Source organism: Drosophila bipectinata, chromosome 3R, assembly GCF_030179905.1.
Source record: "Drosophila bipectinata strain 14024-0381.07 chromosome 3R, DbipHiC1v2, whole genome shotgun sequence".
Taxonomy (NCBI): Eukaryota; Metazoa; Arthropoda; class Insecta; order Diptera; family Drosophilidae; genus Drosophila; species Drosophila bipectinata.
In genome coordinates, this window is record NC_091739.1 from 17,876,920 (window position 1) to 17,882,919 (window position 6,000).

Genomic DNA, 6,000 nt, shown 5'->3' on the forward strand with positions numbered 1-6,000 from the left:
CCGTAACCCGAATCCCCAGCAATTGTATTTCCTGCTCCTGAAAATGATAAATTATCGTTAGTCTACTTTTTGATGCAATATGATGTCGTCCGCTGTGCACGAAGTCTCACTTTAGAGCCCCATTTTCCCACCCCCTCCCACCTCTCATCCAATTCACATTTTTGATTAATTGGATTTCACTTTGAGACAAATAGAAATTTTCATTTCATTTTCTATTTGCTCTGCAGGCCGACTGTTTGTTGTGACAACTTTGTCGTTTTCGTTCGGTGCCGAAATGGTAAATTGAATTATGGGCCAGAAGAAATTTGAATTTGATATCTGTTACTTAAATCCTTAAATCTTTTTATAATATGTCCACCAAGTCAACGAAGCACATTAAACTTTTAATTTCCGCCATGCTTTTAAGTTAAGGCAAGTTAAGCATTTTCTGCTAGATGAGAGTGGAACTTTAACTGCACATAACCCGAATGTCTCCATTCAGTGCCATTATCCTTGCCATCGAGCAGCAACGTCAATGCATTAAAGTGCATTTTAAAATAGAGCAATAAATATTTACTTAGCCGTACGAGGGGGAGGTTGCTGTGCAGACAGGGGGCGTGGCTGATTGCCAACCCATATCGTAATTGCAGATAAACTTTATGCCATTAACCTTAGCGTTGTCTAGTCCTCCTCTAGCTCAGTTCGCTGTAAAGTGCTTTTGAAACATTTCATGATAAGCATTTTGCCCCACCGACCGGGCCAACGGCTCCCTTTTCGCCTTTTTGTGCCGTCAACAACTTTACATTTGCGGCTTATACACTCTCTCTCTTTCTGGCTCCTGGGAGGCAAACGAAGAAATATGCAGAAAGTCGTATAGGATGGCCACGCCTCCTTTTGGCCACCCGACCCTCTGAGCTCTGAGCCATCCGTGCGTTTGCCAACGTCATTAGACTTGTGCGCAAACATCGGCAAAATGCATTAAACTTGGTAAATATCGTAAAAATTAACGACAACATTATGTGGCAGCCGGCAACTGTGGCTCTCTCTTTCCTCACCTATCTCCATCGCTATCCTTATCCCTATATCTATCTCTATCTCTGGAGCTTTCTGTATTTCCCATCTCATTTTACCAGGGACCACAGTCCCGGCCAAGTTCAAACTATAAATTTTGACAGTAACCAAGCCAAAACAAGTTAAATAGTTTTAGTTGGCTGGTTGGGCTGGGCTTGCCGAGCCGGGCTTGATTGCCTTACTCTTGGTTTCCCTAAAATATGGAACGTAATTGGCACTGCGATTAGTTTTTTGCGAAATTGTTTCGTAAGTGGACGATTATGCAAATCGGTAGAATTATCGTCCCAGCCGTAAGGCTCATCGAGGTATGGCCAGCTTTTCGCACTTTTCTGTGCAAAATCTGACCAACTAAACACAATCTGTAACAAAGTGAAAACATTCCCGCAGGAAGTGACAGCCAGGACGAAGCAGCCTTTCTGCAGATATATAAGCATATATCCCCAGGCTAAAATGCATTTGTGCACTTGCCTGTTGACATTCTCGCATGTGCAGTGGGCACAAAATAAGGGAAACACAGTCAGGACATTCAACAACAGCCACAGCCTAAACTATCTAATTGCACTGAAAAAATAATAATATATACAAAAATTATATGTGCTGTTCTATTATTATATATAGAATAGTAGGAAATAATGATTTGGCATGAAATTTTTAAACTAGAACCTTTTCTCCATAGAGATATATTTTTACATTTCCAATTACCAGGGTAAAGGCCAGGATCTGACCGGGTGTCCTTGGCCATGTGTGTGGGCGACTATTTGGGCTGTTTGTTTAGCGCCAGCATAAACAGTTGTAACAGTTGGCCATACAAGTCCAAATGCGAATCCAACGCTCGTCCGCAGCGGTAATTACATAACAAAAGTGCATACAAACAAACGGGCAGCAACAAAGCCCAACTACTAGCAACCGAAACAGGCAACGACCATCGGGCAGCCTAACCATGGTCATCTGCATCTGGACCAGCACTTAAATGAGTTATACAAATAATTGTGCCGTGATTATTCCACTGGCCACGTATTCCACACGAGTACAAACAAACGTGGCACAATGGCCCTGTGATGAGTTGGCAACAGGGTAAGTAAACATGCCGCAAAAAAGCAAGGCAAAACATATTAGAGATACTTTGGGCAAATACTTGTGGCCAAGAAACCAAAAGCAGCAAAAGCCAACGGAAGTACAAAATAAAAGTTAATCATCTATTGACTATTTGCTATTGTGGTGGTGGAAAAAGCTTAACATTATACTTTAAGGATCATCGTAAATCGTACAATTCGTAATCGGATAAGTGGAGGTCATTCCGACAAATGACGTATACGCAGTGTAGGCCCGCACACAATTGTCTGTAAACATTGCAATTTGTTACTGTAACCATACAGGATCTATAGGTTACAGTGGTGTGCATGAGTAAGTGGATGGACATAGTAAATATTTAATAACATGTTCCTTTAATTTAAGACTTTTCTACGCTTATTAAAATATTACAAAGGATTTCGCAATATTTCAAAATAATATAATTATTTATAAATAATAAAAATAAATACTTATATAAAACAATATAAAAACTGTGGCTTTTTCCGCTATCTTTTCCGCTAGCACTGTTTTAGCAAAATCAGCTGCGAGGAACTTCAACTTCAGGGCACCACCATTGCCTTAGAGAGGTCCACTTGTTCGAGTCGATAGCCATGGCCGAAGGCGTGTGATTTATAACTAATTGATGAACACAATCATGCAGTTGATGGTCACATGGCCCAAAAGTGGGGGCATGTCCTTGCCGCCTTTGAGTACAGTTGTGCTCAAGGTCACAAGCTGAGAGCCGGTGGACTCCATTTTCCCCCAAGCGCCAATGTCTCGGTTGGAAAGCTGATGCAGTGAAGCGTTTCGCTTGAATAATATGCGGCATAACCGAGTTTATTATGCTTAGGCCCTGGGAGGAGAGAGGGTCACAGAATTGGAGTGATGAAAGGGATGGAAAGTTTTCTCCCTGGGGCAGGCTTAAATGGCGTGCACGCATTTCCGTTTCCGCCCTGCGCAATCAATTTGAAATTCGATTTTTATGCCGCGGTCCACTTTTGTTACTCTTGTCGTTGCTTAGCTTTTGTGTTTAATTGATGAATAAATTTAATTGAACTAAATGGATTTCGTTTTGCGTCATGTTACTGTTGGGGCTCTGCCTAATGGCTTTCATGTCTTTATGTATATATATATTTATATATATAAACCTATATATAAAGCCATCGCACTCGTTTAACCCTTGCCGCTATCGAAACCCTTCATATATTTGCATTTGTGGGCTTTGAACAAAAGCTACCAACAAAATACCAGCTGGCAACGCATTTTAATTGAATTTCAATTGATTGCAAAAATGTTCCATTTTGGCGCCACAACCAAAATTTTATTTTAATTAATTAGAATTGATAACAATAAAGGGTTTTCCATACTTTTTGTTCGCACTCGCTTAAATAATAGATGCTCTAATGGCTTTGTGTTTGTGCTGGGACGGGGTACTCAAATTATACAGGGCGCACTAGCAGGACAATTTATTACTGGAGAAACTGGGGTGATGGTCGCAATTGATTGACACGAATAGCCTGAATAATTATTGATTAAAAAAGTCGAGATATCAAGCTAATCGTATTGACATTACTGCAAATTAAAAAGCTTAGCGCATAATAATAACAATTGTGGCCTATTTGATTTACAATTGAATCATGTTTTAAAACCAGCTTAAGTTTTTCTCCCCATTAAATTATTTTATCAATGTTTATCCGTGCTTAGTAGTTTAATAGTTTAGCTAATGGTTCGACAAAGTTTTTTAAAGTTTTCCATTTGGCGTCTGAGAGAAGTGAATCCAGTTTTTCTTCCGTTCGCAAAACACATCCATACGCATAATAAAATATGTTCACCAAACTGCAATCAAAGCGACATAACACAAATTTCACAGATTTTTGCACATTAAAAATATGTTCGCTACTCCTGCTTGCAATTTCCCACAAGCACACATACACACCAGCTCACATGCCACGCCTCCCATGAGCCCATTTGAAGCTTGCCAAAAAAAAAAAAGGTCAAAAAAGTTTTTATGCCAACGAGCAGCAAAAAAATATAATCGAGGAGCGGGAACGAAAAGAAGCTGGCTGGCAAAAGGAGAGTCTACATTTATGTTGCCTTTTCAGGGCCGGGAACCATGGCGTATGGGGGCTTTTGGCCAAATGCAACGCTGAATTTGATAATCAATTACCGTGCCATAGCCGCGGGGAGGAGTTTGAGGGCCCATAGAGCCACATATGGGCCACATTTAGTACAAACTGCAGATTGCAGACAGCCCACAGACGCAAAGTGGACGCAAACACAAGTAAATGCCAGCGGATACACTAGACTTTGTACCACGCTACGTATGAGTAATATGCGGGATTGTCTATTGCAGGTCATAGCCTTTGCATGTACGGTGCTACGGAGTTGCAGGTGGCATGGCAAATAAATATTCAAATGCCCACAGATTTGGTGAAATTTTTCATTACAAACTGCAAATTGGCTTGTGTCTTCTCGGCAGCTGCTTCCCCCTGGCTGTGTCCATATATCCACAAATTAATGAATTGCCATAACCATAGCCATGTTAAAATTCCACAAATCTTTGTTGCATGAATTTATGGCTTGCAGTCGTAAAAGATATCAATTGCAGTTTGAATATTTAAGGATTGTGGAAATAAATTTGAAAAGATCTGCCCAGAAGATGTAAAATTTAAGGGAAATATTTTAAATAAAATTTGCATTTTTAGAAAGTTTTATAGAAAAAGCCAATTAAAACTTTCCAGTATTTTCTCCGTTCTTTTTACTTTGCAATTAAAGCCATTTCCATCTTTTTTCACTAACATCAACTTCGATTTCCTCTTGACGTTAATTGACGCTGTCAGCTTTGGCAGCAATCACTTAATGAAATCATTTAATCAGTGCCGGCGACAATCGACAAAGTGAAAATGGCAGTACCACCGGCGCCTTTCGCTCGGCTTAGAACACATGTTCCATTTATGCTCTACACCAATCAACTTGGCACATGGAGCTCCGACCGGCACTGTTAGTGGTTCCCTGTGCTGGCTGTTCGAATGACACTAGGGAATTGTGGGCTGCCGACAGCTGTCCTTAATTACATGGAAATCCACACTAGATCCCTCCATACCCACCCAAGTCCCCAAAGAGTCATTCACCTTGCCACCAAGAAAGTACAAAAAATAAAATGGCCCAGCACAAGGTTACCTTAATCGAAGCTGGGAATACTCTTTATTGATTTTTTTTTAGCCAATTGATGAGTTTAAGTATTTGAAGTACTATTTTTATTGTTTTTAAATTGTAGACCTTGACTAAAGACAATACCTTTATTTAAGAGTATACAATAATTTAAGGAAAAGCAAAAGGCAAAGGCTAAAATCGAAATCAAGCGCATATAACATATTATTTCAACAGGCAACTCATTCAGCATATAGAATTACCACCCATGGCGATGGAGGTAGTTGGTGTACGTAGCCCAGGAGGTGCTGGTGCAAATGAATGAAGGAAAGGGAAACTTCGGGGTGCCCTGGGATGGTTGGGTTTCAGGGTTGGTGGTTGGGGCCTTGAGGGTCGGGGATTAGGGGCTCGGTTATGGCATGGCATCGCGTAGGCCTGCGGAATTGAGGTGAATAAGCGAAGAACACATTCACATACTAAAAGGCAAACAAAGGGAAATCAATCTTTGTACATACTTTTAACATATGCACACGTATGATATCCCGACCCTCCTCCTGCACCTTGCCCCGCTATGTCACACACACCAGCCCATGCTTATATGCATCGTATGTCTGTGTGTGTGTGTGTGGCGGGGAATTGGGGAATATTTGCATGCCTTTGTGTACTTTTTCCATATGATTTATGACCTAAATTGTTGCTGCTCGCACACATATAATTACACTCGCATAC